The sequence below is a fragment of the Mustela lutreola genome, chromosome 6 (genome assembly GCF_030435805.1).
Source record: "Mustela lutreola isolate mMusLut2 chromosome 6, mMusLut2.pri, whole genome shotgun sequence".
In the NCBI taxonomy this organism is placed as follows: domain Eukaryota; kingdom Metazoa; phylum Chordata; class Mammalia; order Carnivora; family Mustelidae; genus Mustela; species Mustela lutreola.
In genome coordinates this window covers 58,494,666-58,508,376 of record NC_081295.1, presented here as the reverse complement: position 1 = coordinate 58,508,376, position 13,711 = coordinate 58,494,666, and the positions used below count along the sequence as shown (strand labels likewise).

At 41.6% G+C, this 13,711-nt stretch overlaps 1 protein-coding gene and 1 long non-coding RNA gene across 3 annotated transcripts in view; both read left to right on the top strand.

Annotated features, from left to right (window-relative positions):
• UTRN (utrophin) overlaps positions 1-13,711 on the top strand; it is a 509,162-nt gene that overhangs the window by 21,792 nt on the left and 473,659 nt on the right. The window lies entirely within an intron of this gene.
• LOC131833715 (uncharacterized) lies at positions 8,203-12,461 on the top strand. Its single transcript, XR_009354576.1, has 2 exons — positions 8,203-9,076; positions 9,289-12,461. It is a non-coding gene; the product is annotated as an uncharacterized LOC131833715 (long non-coding RNA).

The window sequence follows — 13,711 nt, the reverse complement described above, 5'->3', positions numbered from 1 at the left end:
TCTTTGTTCTACTCACTCCCTTTGTCATCTTTTATCTCCTGGTTTGAAATACCACTGGACACTGGACTCAACATTTCTAGCTCTGGCCCAGCGCTCTCCTGCCACACCGCATATTTCTGTTTCCTGTCATCCACTTGACAGCTCCCCATGTTTGTTCAAATCTGAACTCCTGATCTCCACCTGAGGCAAACCTGATCCCACACTCTTGCCTGTCCCTCTTAATGTCAATCTTTGTTTCTTCCAGTTGTTCAGGTTGAACATTTTGAAGGCATCCATTTGACTACAAGGATTCTTTTTCTTAGAACCACGTCTAGTCAGTGAGCAAATCGTGTTTATGCGGAATCCAGTCACGTACCAAACTTCACAGTTACTGCCCTGGTGTAGGCCACCATTATTCTTGCCTGGATTTCTGCAGTGACCTCCTCACTGGTCTTCCTGTTTCCCCCTTTGTCTCACTGAGGCTGGTCTCAGCCACCAGCAGTTTGAGCCTTTTTAAAATGGAAACAGATCCTATCATCCTGTGTTCACAATTCTGCAGTGACCTCCCATTTTACTCACAATAAAATCTGAAGACCTTACAGTGACCCACAGGATCCTGAGTGATCCTGCCTGACTTTGTCTCCCCTTACATTTTTGCTCATTGTTTATAGCCAGTGGTTTCCCAGTTCAGGGCCTTTGCCTGGTGGCCCCTGCCTGGAGCCCTCGGCCCTCCAGTGACCGTGTAGGTGACTCCCTCCTCTCCATGATCTACCTGACCATGGGTGAAAACTACAAAGCCTCCCATCTTCAGCACTCTGCACCCCTTTCCCTGACTGTACTATGTTCTCTAGCACTTGCCACCCACTAGCACCCTTGTCAGTTTCCTTGTTGGCCTGCTAATGTCTGTCTCTTTCCACTAGAATGTGAACTCTAGAGGGCAGGGTTGTCTGGGTTCAATCACTAGCATCTGGAGAAGTACCTGGCACGTAGCATATGCTCAATTAAATATACATCGAGTGACTAAACAAATTGTGTTTTTTATTGCTTTCAGCAAGTGTGTAATCCCTGAGACAAATATCATCTTGATCTTTGTTGTTTCTTTATTGTACTGATTGACAGCTCCATGCTAACCTGTGACTGTTTCCTAAATGTGGACTGGCAGACCACTCCGTGTTTTCTTCAGTAGTCACATGTGAAATGAGAAGGCCAAGGCCAATATAAAGTAGATGTGTGTCGCTGTGGGGTTGTCATCGGCACTTTCTTTTCCAGGTTTGTTCATTATTCTGAGAGTATGATCATTTATTGGGCATGAGAATGCCCATTTAATGAAACGGTGGTGAACAGTATCCTTGGAGATGAATCCTGGCAGCAGGAAGCTTTCTTTAGGCTAAGTATTCCAAAAGGGCCCAGGAATAGGGTTTTTGAAAGTAAGGATGCTAATATTTTGCTGTGTTATGTGATTTGTATCTTCTCTCCCTGCTTTTCTCCTTCCATTCCCTCCCTCCCTCCTTTTCTTTTCTTACTTTCTTTAGTCTTACTTCTTTAGTCTCAGAAGTCCTTCTGGAAACGAATTTTAGATAGAGGCTCATTTTAGAAATATGATAATACATGCCTATTCTCTCTCTCTCTTTTAAAGATTTTATTTATTTATTTGACAGAAATTGAGAGACAGCACAAGTAGGCAGAGCAGCAGGCAGATAGAGAGGGAGAAGCAGGCTCTCCGCTGAGCAAGGAACCCGATGTGGGGCTTGATGTGGGGCTCAATCCCAGAGCCCTGGGATCCTGATCTGAGCCAAAGGCAGCTGCTTAACCAAAGGAGCCACCCAGGAACCCCTATATTGCTATTCTCTTTAATGCAGGGCAAACAGGCAGGGTTTATAAAGGCAGCTTTTTATAAAGCAGGGTTTGGGGGATGGAAGTGGCGGGTAGCTCAAGCCAGCCCTTGAAGGTTCTTCATGGGTTTTGGAACATAATTTACAACCACTGCTTTAGTTGAGGGGCACCTGGCTGGTTCAGGGGGTGGAGTGGGGGGCCCTTGATCTTGGGCTTGTGAGTTTGAGACTCACATTGATTATAGAGATTACTTAAAAATAAAATCACTGTTTTTGTTGATAAATTCTAGAAAGCTTTCATGCCCTATCAAAAACAAAGATCTTACCTTAGTCTCCAAGGAGTTTGGTTCTAGTTTTGGTTCTGCAAATAATGAGCTTTATGACCTTGACTAAATCACTCAGTCTGCACAATTAATTGATTTGTTTGTAAGGTTAGGCGTGTGGACCAGATGACCTCACACTGATCACTTTATTAGCTCCAGAGAACCAAATTGCTAACGCTTAATTGTTGAAGTGGCGCTAATGAAGGCTTGTGTTTTATTATCTTCTTCCTCATTGCTGTAATTTCAGTTTTGTGTGTACTGATTTTGTGACCTTCTCAAATATTGTATACACTTGGATTCTTACAAGCAATATTGTTTTGGGGATTATAGAAGGGATTATGTGATAGCATTTGGGATCAGCATGTTATCTCTAAATTGGGTTAGGTATCAATGTAGCATGATATTATTTTACATGAGATTTAAAAAACAGCATAAGAAAATCCTACAGTATTTAGAAATTTTATTAGCACTCTCTTGTAGCTTGTAATACCTCTCTGAATAGTGGTTCAGAGTTGCATTAGATGATGTTTTGAATCTGAGCATGGCTACATATTGGCTTTGTGAACTTGGGCAAATTGCTTAGCTGCTCTGTGCTTGTTTCCTTGTCAATAAATTGAGGATAATAAAAAATTGTTGTAAAAATTAAAGAAATTAATATATGTAAAGCACTTTGGTATATAATAGCACTCATTAAATGTTAGCTCTTACAACATAACATAAATGCTTATATAATTGAGTATATACTTTTCAGTCATTTAAAATAAGCATGTAACAATAGTTTTAGTCATGTCACACAAGCAAAATTTGTGTTTTTCTTTCTAAGTAGATCCAGAATTTTGCTTATTATTATTGTCTTTTTATTGCTATTTTTAAGCAAGCTCTATGCCCGATATGGGACTTGAACTCATGACTCTGAGATCAAGAGTCACATGCTCTATTGACTTAGCCAGCCAGGTGCCCCCCGAATTTTGCTTTTAAAATTTTTCTTTTTTTGTATTTAATAAGAAGACCTTCTAGAATAGACTGATCATTTATTTTTAGGTCATTTTATATACTTTTATATATATAATATATATATATTTATATATACTTTATATACTTCCATACTTTTATATACTTTTTGATGCCATGTAACCATGGAACTCATTTTTGTGTGTGTGTGTTTATTGTGTATTTGACATATTTCTCTGGTAGGATTTTTGAAAAAATAACTCTATTCATATACAATTCCTTCTCCCTTTCCCCCATTTCTTTTCTTCCCCCTTCTTCAAAGGCTTGGTACTGTACTCTTTTGTATGGGGTCACTATAGTTGACTCATGGTTCATCTAAGCATACCTCCTGGAATCTAATTTATAGCCAGTTTATTTAGAGCATTTGCAAATCTGTTCGTGAGAGAGAGGTTACACTCCTGTACCACAGAAACCTCAAAATTCAGTGTCTCAAATAAGATCAAGGTTTGTTTTTCTCTCACCTTATAGTTCGGAATTGGTGGGTGGCTTTGGTGGTTCTGGTCTGTAGGGCCTCTCAGGGATCCTGACTGGTCCCTTCTTTCTCGTTGTTTGCCATTTCACAGTGTTGTCTCGTCTTCTTGGTTGCGGCTGGCCCCTCAATACCGTGTCCAAGTTCTAGTCCAAAGAAAAGGGAGGAAAGGAAGGAAAAAAAGCAATTTCCTTTGTGAAGGATGTGACCTAGCAGTTGTGGGTTCGAGTCCCTTGGCATCCATTGGCCGCAGCCATGTCACGTGGCCTGCCTCAGAGCTTGAGAAATGGGTTTTGCTGTGAGTTGACCCTGTGCTGAGCTCAAATCTTGGGGGAGAGAGCGAGGCTGGATTTCCGATACCACATAGAAGGGGAGAATGGATCATGCTATGTATACTTTTTAACAATTTGGTAAGCCTGGTTTGAATTTCAGAATTCTCCAAGTCCTCACAGTTCTGTGCCAGAACACCATGGCAGAGAGAGCTGGTGTGGACTCTCGCCTTTGTTTTCCCCTGCGGGCTTCCTTCTGCACTGAGGAAGCCTTTGCGCACACGTCGCTGGTCACCCTGGCTAAACATCTGTGGCCTCTCTCCTGTCCCACCTGGACGCAGTGGTGTGAGAAGTGAGCTCCTTGGGAAGTGAGCGCAGGGCTCACTGAGGCAGGATTACAGGGAGCCTGGGTCCCAAGAGTATGTTTTGAAAGAGGTTGTATGGGATCTCAGCACACGTGTTCATGTACTTGGCCTGGTGATCTATCATTTTGAGAGGGGAGGGGCTGGAAGGGGGCCACTGTAAGAGCCTTCGGAAAGGCGGGGGTGCAGGCAGGGCCCCTGTGGTATAGATCTTAGGGTGGTATTCTAAAGAGAAGCAGTGATTTGATTTACTTCTTAGTTTTCCACTTTCCCCATGCTACTGCTTCCCTCACACTGCTATTTATCATTTACAGTGTACACGCTGTATATTTAATTTACTAAGAGTGGAATATTTTTGGAATGAATGGAGTGTCATTTTAATGGATGGTAAGGATGGATAAGGGCACACTGAGAGAGGCTGGAGAATATTCACTTATTTAGCTTAATGTTTTCAACAGCTTAAAAAAACAACCCTTTGAGTGGCCCTTGTGATTCAGTGGCAGTTTGCCCAGACTAAAGGGAGCCGGTGTTGGGAATGAAAACTAGATTCACTTTGAACATCTAGAAAAAAAAAGTGACTAAACAAGTTATAAGAATGTGCCTGATGGCCTGGGTCCTCTGAGCACGAAAGTACTAGGGCAGGCTAGGTTTGCACATTCCCCCTCTGCTCAGCCTTCAGCTTCTTCCTCCTCCAAGTCTTGTACCTGGCCGTCCAACACCAGGGTCCTGACTTCACCTGTCCCGGGGCAGAGCCCCTGCTGCCCCCTCAGACAGCCTGACGGCTTGTCCAGGGAAATGTCCTTGCGATCCAGCATATCAGACTGCTCTTGGGGAGAATCCTCCAATCACCGCCGCCTTCAGCTGAGGGGCGGGTTATGATACACTCTATCTCTTGTCCCAACTCTTGGAACCAGGTGTGTTTCAGGATTATTGGTTTCTTAAGCTTTCAGATGGCTTGTGGTACGTATATCACGTACTATGCAGCGTCTCGGGGGGCGTTTGGGACAGTATCCTATAATTTAATATATTAATATTTCTGCAGCAAAGTGTATGAATATTCATACTAACTGGGGCATAAACAAGGTTATAAATGGCTTCAGGTCAGTTCAGGTCACGTTTTGCTGCCAAATGGGTTATGACAAAACTGTCGGTTTCCAGAACTTTTCGGAGGCTGGCATCGTGCATCAGGGATTGTGCACCTGGGATGGGGACTGTTTTCTCAATGTTTACTCTGTGCCAGATGCTCTCAACTATTGGCTTCTGTAGTGCTCACAACAGACCTACGAGGAGGATATTTTATTATGCCTTCTTTTTTTTTTTTTTTTTTTTTCCCTCCCTAACTCCCTTCTGTCTGTCCTTGGAAACTCAGGTTTAGTGAGGTCGAATGACTTGCTTGAGATCAAAAGGAGGAGGCCAGGACTGCAGGCCTGGTATAAAAAGTTTCTAATTTGCTTGTTTGAAACTTTGGAATACAAATTGGCTCGTAGAACCCTATTTCACATTTAATGGTAGCTGAAAGACAATACACCACTAAAAGTGCCATTGGAAGGAATGACCCCTTACAATATTGTTTCTTGATAAAATGCCTTTTAAGTTCACCCAGCAGGGTCAGGAAGCAGGATCCAGAGACTTGCCCTTGTCTGTAGATGATCCCTGGCTTCTACAGTTTCATGGGTCCTTCTCCAGGCCTGGCAGGGGTAGTCAGGGCATTGTTCCAGGACCGAGGGGAGGTGGGCAGGACATGGGCACAGTATAGGGCAGAGAGGGGAAGGTTTGGGTTTTTGGTGTGATAGGCAAGGCCAGGGATGGGGAAACTAACTGGCTGAGGTTCTGACACTGCTTGGTCAGGGCCCCATTGCAGACTCATGTTCCTGTTCTCATAGCCGTCCCCATGGACATTCCAGAAGCAATCATCAGAGAGGGGCTGAGTTTAGCCTGTTAGGTAAGGCTGCTGCTTGGCTAGATTTTGTGTGTGGCAGCTTGAATGTGGCTGCTTGGCATTAGTAGGGATGTGCCATGTTAGAATCCTTGCACCTGCTCGGTGCTGATCCCATGGAATTAGTAGCCGTGACTATCATTGGCGGATGGGAACCCTGTGGCTCACTCGCACTCAAGCTGCTTCAGCTCATCTCTGGAGTTCGTGCTGCAGGGCTCCTCGCTATGTTGGTGAGGACGGTTCCCTGCGCATGCCATCCTCTGAAATGGAGGTAACAGCTGAAGGATTTCAGGATCTAGCTCCCCCAACTACTTCATCCTTTACTGTTACTCTTGTTTCATTATTGTATTAAAAAGCACGTAGGCTGATATTGATTTTTGTTTGGCCGTAAGTGGGGCTGATTGGCACTTACTGGCCCCTTAGGTCTCATTCATGTAGTTTGTATTACAGTGGGCTTCTTGGTGTGCCATTTGGGTGGGGAGAGGCAGTTATGATAAGAAAAAACCTCGGAAATTAGAAGGTCTGAGGAATTATATTCGTATACCTGTCCCTTTGCTCGCAGTACCTTCGTTGACATGACCCTCATCTATTTATTTAGTTTTTGAAGGTTTTTTGTTTATTTGACACAGAAATAGAGCACACAAGTAGGCAGAGTGGCAGGCAGAGGGAGAGGGAGAAGCAGGCTCTCCGCTGAGCAGGGAGCCCAGTGTGGGGCTCAATCTTAGGACCCTGGGATCATGACCTGAGCTGAAGGCAGCCACTCAACCGACTGAGCCTCCCAATCACCCCGTGACATGACCCTCATTTAAAATTCAACATAATTTGTTAAACTTTTACTTCACGTAACATATAGGTCTAAGAGTCTTAGCCAAAGTCAGTGATTTTTATGGGAAGTATCTGGGTATATATTAACCTTATAAAATTATAACCAGTTAGTTACACCATAAAAACTAGCAATGTGTGAAATAATTGGTTGCTTGCTAAATCCAGAGCACATGAGGAAAATTAATTTTATATTGAGAAAGTAGTTCTTAAAAGCATGGAAGGAGCCCGAGAGCTAAGCATGTGTGCTAGGACTTTTCAAACACATGATTCCATTTCCTCCCTACAGTAGTAATTCTATGGAAAAGATGTAATATTTCTGTTTATAGATGAGGATATATTTGAATTATTGGTCAAGTCTTACAAGTTTTTGGCAATATTTAAAAGATTACACTCCATCTTATTCTATGAAAAGTCACAGCAGGAGTAGAATTTGAAGAAAAAAATCAATAAAAATACAGAGAGGGGAAGAACGAGTTGATTAGTTAGATAAGGCTAAGAGTTATTAGTTCACAGAAGTTCAGCTGTTGCTTTAACATAAGGTGTCCTGTCCCATTTGTCTCAGAGTGTTGTATTAGGTAATTCAGAGAGGCAAATGGTTATTGTAAGACTGACATTATCCACAAATTTTTAAAATTTTTTAAATTAATTTTTTAAAGTAGGCTTCATGCTCAACATGGGGCTTGAACTCACAACTCTAAGATCAAGAGTTGCAAGATCTACTTGACTGAGCCAACCGGGCGCCCCATCCCTAAATATTTAACAAGACGTTTACTAATGTGAAAATTTCTTCCCCCTCGCCTTGAGGCCCCCAAGGACGTTTTTTTGGAACCTCATAGTGGGACAGTGACTGATAGGGAGAAAGCTACCTCTTCAGCTCCATGTGATATCCAGACTAACAGGTTGTTGATGGGCGGCATCTTTTAGTACAAGCCAGGTAAAAATTTATAAAATCATTTTTGAAAATAGAGATGGGAGGAAATTCTCCAGTGATCTGCCTTAAATCAGCGACAACTTTAATGATGCTGGTATCTCAGTCAGTTATCACACTGTTATACTGTGAGGATAATACTTACTCTTATCTTTCTTTTCATAAATTAATTAAAAAATGTGGTCCTCAGACTTTCCTGTCAAATTCTTTGCTGTTTGACCATGTCGCATGGAACTTTCCATGTTGTGTATCTATTTCCATATTGTGTATCTATTTCTACTCTCACGGTACGTAATTCTTAATAAAAGCTTTCTTTCTGGGTTTTGTTCTTTCCTTCTTTCCTTTCTGGAAATGGCTTCCAGATGGGATTATTATTTTTTTCTTGACCAACCTTGAGTCCTTATGCTTTACCATTGTCTGACCCATTATCTCTTTTCTGAGTTTCATTTTTGGCTTACGTACTATGCTTTTAGTATTTTTTTAATACTCTGTAATATATACTGAAAATACTTGGCAGGGGTTATGAGGCTGCAGAGTCATCTGGTAATGATACCATGCTCTGGGCTTCTCTGCCACTCATAGTTTATTAAAGAAAAGTCTTCCTTCACTGTATTCCTTCTTTCTTTTTTCTTATTTATTTTTTAATTTAATTTTATTTTTTTCCTATCTTTTTTTTTTTTTTTTGACAGGCAGAGATCACAAGTAGGCAGAGAGGCAGTCAGAGAGAGAGGAGAAGCAGGCTCCCCGCCGAGCAGAGAGCCCGATGTGGGGCTCGATCCCAGGACTCTGGGATCATGACCTGAGCTGAAGGCAGAGGCTTTAACCCACCGAGCCACCCAGGCGCCCCTTATCTTTTTTTTTTTTTTTAAAGATTTTATTTATTTATTTGTTTGAGAGAGAGACACACAATGAGAGAGGGAACACAAGCAGGGGGAGTGGGAGAGGGAGAAGCAGTTTTCCCGCCCAGCAGGTAGCCCAATGCGGAGGGGCTCAGTTTCTGGACCCCTGGATCATGACCTGAGCCAAAGGCAGACTTTAACGACTGAGCCACCCAGGCACCCCTTCCTATAAGATTTTATATAGCATTAGATTCATTTCAGACCTTGTATCTATCTTCAGTTTTTGGAGCCAGGTTATTTAAGGTAAATTTTTTTTTTTTTTAAGATTTTTTATTTATTTATTTGACAGAGAGAAATCACAAGTAGTCGGAGAGGCAGGCAGAGAGAGAGAGAGGGAAGCAGGCTCCCTGCTGAGCAGAGAGCCCGATGCGGGACTCGATCCCAGGACCCTGAGATCATGACCTGAGCCGAAGGCAGCGGCTTAACCCACTGAGCCACCCAGGCGCCCCTTTAAGGTAAATTTTTTAAAAATGTAAACTCTGGGGGCTAAGCAGAGGATCCAGAATGTTTCTGCTGCCTTTGAAGGGATCTCTCCAGTTGCTGCAAAGGTTCAGTGAGTGAAGGGTGTTTGGCTGCTGCAGTTCGAGGCTCTTTTGTCCTTGTGATTATTACTGTTATTTCCTGCCTTCGTTCCCCTTGCATCATTTGGTCTTGACTTTCTGCAGGCTGTTGAGGGAGATAGCAAGTACCCGGCTTGGCCCCAGTTACCAGGGCCGGCTGAGTGGACTTTGACCCGTGTTTCCAGCCTGGGATTGGTGGGCCCTGCCTGATGGTCAGGCACACACAGTTAGACATTCTGGTTGGATTTCACAGAGTTGGGAGTCAGGAGGGCAGCGGGAAATTGAGGAAGGATATAAAACTAGGCAAGAGGGGCATTCTGGAAGAAAGGACGGTTTCTCATAGGAAGGACTATGCAAGAACAAACATTAATCAGATGAATTAGTGCCACTTACTCTGTTTTTCACCCCTTCCTTTCAGTCATGGTGTGAAACATTAAAATCCAGGCTGATGATGGATTCACATAAGCCTCATTTAATATTGGGAACATTCACCCGAGTCAGCAGTTTAAACTCTTAAGTACTTTTCCAACTCTGAGGTTCTACTTGTGCTTTATGGACCAGATTCTCTAATGGCCTCTTCCTGATGGTGGGGATGGAGTGAGGGAAGGTACTGTTTGAAATCACTCAGATAAGCTGCTTGTTCCTGAGTGGCCGTATGGGCACAGATGTTTGGAATCAGCTGATAATTTTAAACAATCTCTAACTCATCCTGTTAAATACATTTGCACATGTTTAGTGTTTGCTTAGCTTTAACCTAAAACATTACACAAAGTAATTTGGTGTATAAGAAGCATTGCAGTAACTGGGTGCCTGGGTGGCTCAGTGGGTTAAGCCACTGCCTTCGGCTCAGGTCATGATCTCAGGGTCCTGGGATCGAGTCCCGCATCGGGCTCTCTGCTCACCAGGGAGCCTGCTTCCTCCTCTCTCTCTCTGCCTGCCTCTCTGTCTACTTGTGATCTCTCTCTGTCAAATAAATAAATAAAATCTTAAAAAAAAAAAAAAAAGAAGCATTGCAGCAACAAGAATGGTTTTGAATGGTTTTGCATGCTTACTATGCTGAATCACTATTTAACTGTTTTAATATTATTTATACACACATGCCACACCTTCCTCACACCATATATGTGTGTATGTGTTTATTCACACTTGTGTATATATATATACATATACATATAGACATATATACATGAGTTCATTCATTCATTTATTTATTTTGAAAGATTTTGATTATTTATTTGACAGAGAGAGAGAAAGCACAAGCAGGGGAAGTGGCAGGCAGAGGGAGAGAGAGAGAAGCAGACCCCCACTGAGCAGAGAGCCTGACATGGGGCTCGATCCCAAGACTTTGGGATCATGACCTGAGCTGAAGGCAGATGGTTAACCGACTGAGCCACCCAGGTGCTCCCACATGAATTCATTTAATTCTGCCTATGAAAGTGGTACTCCTGTTATCAACACCATGTTATAGTCAGGAAACCAAGGCATAGATCAGCTAAGGAATTTACCCAGCCCAGCACAGGTAGTGAGTGCCTGAGGGAGAATTTAAATCTCCATCACTGTGCCACACTTTTCATCACTACCCTGTAGTGCCTCTCAGTGCTTAGTCTTCAACCCCACGCAAATGCTAATTATAGCTCATAAGTCCAAGGTTATTTTTCTTTTAAAGATTTTATTTATTTCAGAGAAGAAAGACAAGCAGGAGGAGGGAGAGGAAGAAGCAGACTCCCTGCTGAACAGGGAGCCCCATGTGGGGCTCAGTCCCAAGACCTGGGACCCTGGGCTCATAACCTGATTGGAAGGCAGACACTTAACAGACTGAGGCACCCAGGCGCTCCCAAAGTTATTTTGTTATGAGAAAATCTGAAAAGTTATATGGTTTTAAAAATGGAACCTGGTTTCTGTTGCTTAGCATGTATGGACCTTTGTTTGGAGTTTGGCTGTTTCTGATTGTGGTCTGACTTCAGTTGTCTGGGTCTTTGTGTGGTGAATAGTCTCTGTGACTCCCTACAGTGTGTCCTGTGTCAGTGAGCTCCTGCTGAGGGCATCCACTGGTTGCCTACCTCTCTTCTGGGCACCTTTATCAGCGGATTTCCAGAAGTTCGTGAGTGGTTTTTCACCGTGGCCCTGCGGATGACTTTGGGCCAGAAATTTATTTCAACCACCCAACTCTCCCTGCGATTAATCATCTAGGGCTTCTGTCTTTCCTTATTAGGTATTGGAAATTAAAGAAACTGACTTAGAAATGGTTTCCACCAGGGGCCTATTAAATGAGACTGATGTTTTGACAGGCAAAGTGTTGAAGAAAAAGTAAAAGGATTTCAAGGACTATTTCATGTCACTGCTTTGAACAGTATTTGACATGTAGGGACTGGGTATGTATATTAAGGATTGGTGAATAGAACACTCTAGGGTTAAGTCATAGGAAAATGTGGAGGGAGGATTTGATTTTGACTGTTTTGAAGGCACATTCTGTTTAAATGTATAGAGCTGCACTGTTTTGGTTTGCCTGGGGATTCAAGGTCTGATTCCCCCATTTAAGTAACAAAGACATTTGTAATTATGAAGGAAACTTGGCAATTCTTAAATTTGGTGATTGGATTGATTATACTTCCTTTTCTAGGCTACTAAATTATCATGACCACGAGGTAAATTGTGGATTAAATGCTATAAATACTGTTTGTAAATATTTTAACATCATTCATCTCTATTCCTCTTATCAAGACAAATTGATTATTATAATTGACAAAGTTATTATCATTTGAATGAGAGCAGAACAGTCCTCCCATTCAAATAAATGACGTGATGGAAAGAGCAAGAAAATAAATTTTTCAGATGCCCTGTTTTAGGGACTTAAATATTCTTGGATCAGAAACCGTGGCGCACAACCTTAATATTTATTTGGCTTTAATGTTTGAAGTCACTTAAGAGTATTTACCTTTCTTTTTTTCCCTTCAGCTAAACTCAGAAACATCATGATTTAAAGAAAATGAAGGAAGGCGTTAGGCATTTCTTGCTTTCTTTTATTTTTGTCATACATTAAAGATATATCACAATGTGGGCAAAATAGAGTTTCTAGGACTTTTGTTGACTTCATCAAACAGGCTGTATGTGAGCTTCTAAACCAAGTAATTAAAAAAAAAAAAAAGATTTATTTATTTATTTGGTGTGGGGAGAGAGGCAAAGGGAGAGGAAGAGAGAGAAACTCAGACTCTCCACTGAGCTCAGAGCTAGAGATGGAACTCATCTCACGACCCTGAGATCATGACCTGAGTCAAAGCCAAGAGCTGGATGCTTAACTGACTGAGCCACCCAGGTACCACTTGCCCAAGTAATTTGGGCAAAAGTTGCAGTTTTCTGAATTTTCTGGCAAACCTTATCTTTGTCTGATCAGTTTCCACCCTCCTTGGGTCCCCATAGTCAATTTCACAGCGTTTTGTGGGAAATATTGGCATCTAGCTATGAAGTTCTTTCTGGTTCAAAAGAAGATCTTCAAAAACTATTTCTGTATTTCATAATGTTACTATTAAAAACATGCCTTTTCCCTTTCAGCACAGATGGGAATTACTTTCTGTGTTTTTAAAACTTACAGGCCATCCTCTTTATTGGTCAAAAGATACTGAGCATTTGGATGCTAGGACCATCTATGTTTTATCTTTCATTATTAATATACTTGATATAGTTACAGAGGTTTTTTTTAGTAAATAAAGATGATCTTTAGGTTTCTATATTTATATATTTTTAGAGGTAAAATTTATTTGCATTTTTAATACAGTTTTAATGCAATTTAGTATTTCCAGTATGTAAAGTGAATTGAGTTCCCCCTGTAGCAGCTGTAATTTGGCTGGATTGAATTACTGAATGTACAGTAAAATTACACATTTGAATATAAAGGAAAGAAATGTAATCTGATGCTATATCTATAACGTTTTGCTGTATATGAAGTGACTGTATTGTATTATAAATATTATATTCAAATTCCAAATTGGACCTAATCATGAAAAGAATAATTAACTGACAGTTATATCTGATGTTATGAATATTATTGTGCAAAGTCTGGTTTTGATGATAAGATATTTAGCAAGATTGTCTTTTGGGATTTGAGACTCTCGAGAACCAAGTCTTGTCTGCATGCTGTTGCCGTGTGAAACCAGGGCCTGGCTTATGGTCTTGAGGCCATTTTCAGACTCTCCCTAAGAATAAATCGAAGAGAGCAGAACTCGTAGTTAAAAGTAGAAGAATGGTTATGTGTGTATCACTCCTTGGTGCCATCATAATTACAGCAAAAAGAACAAAAAAAGGAAGAGCTAATATGGCCAAA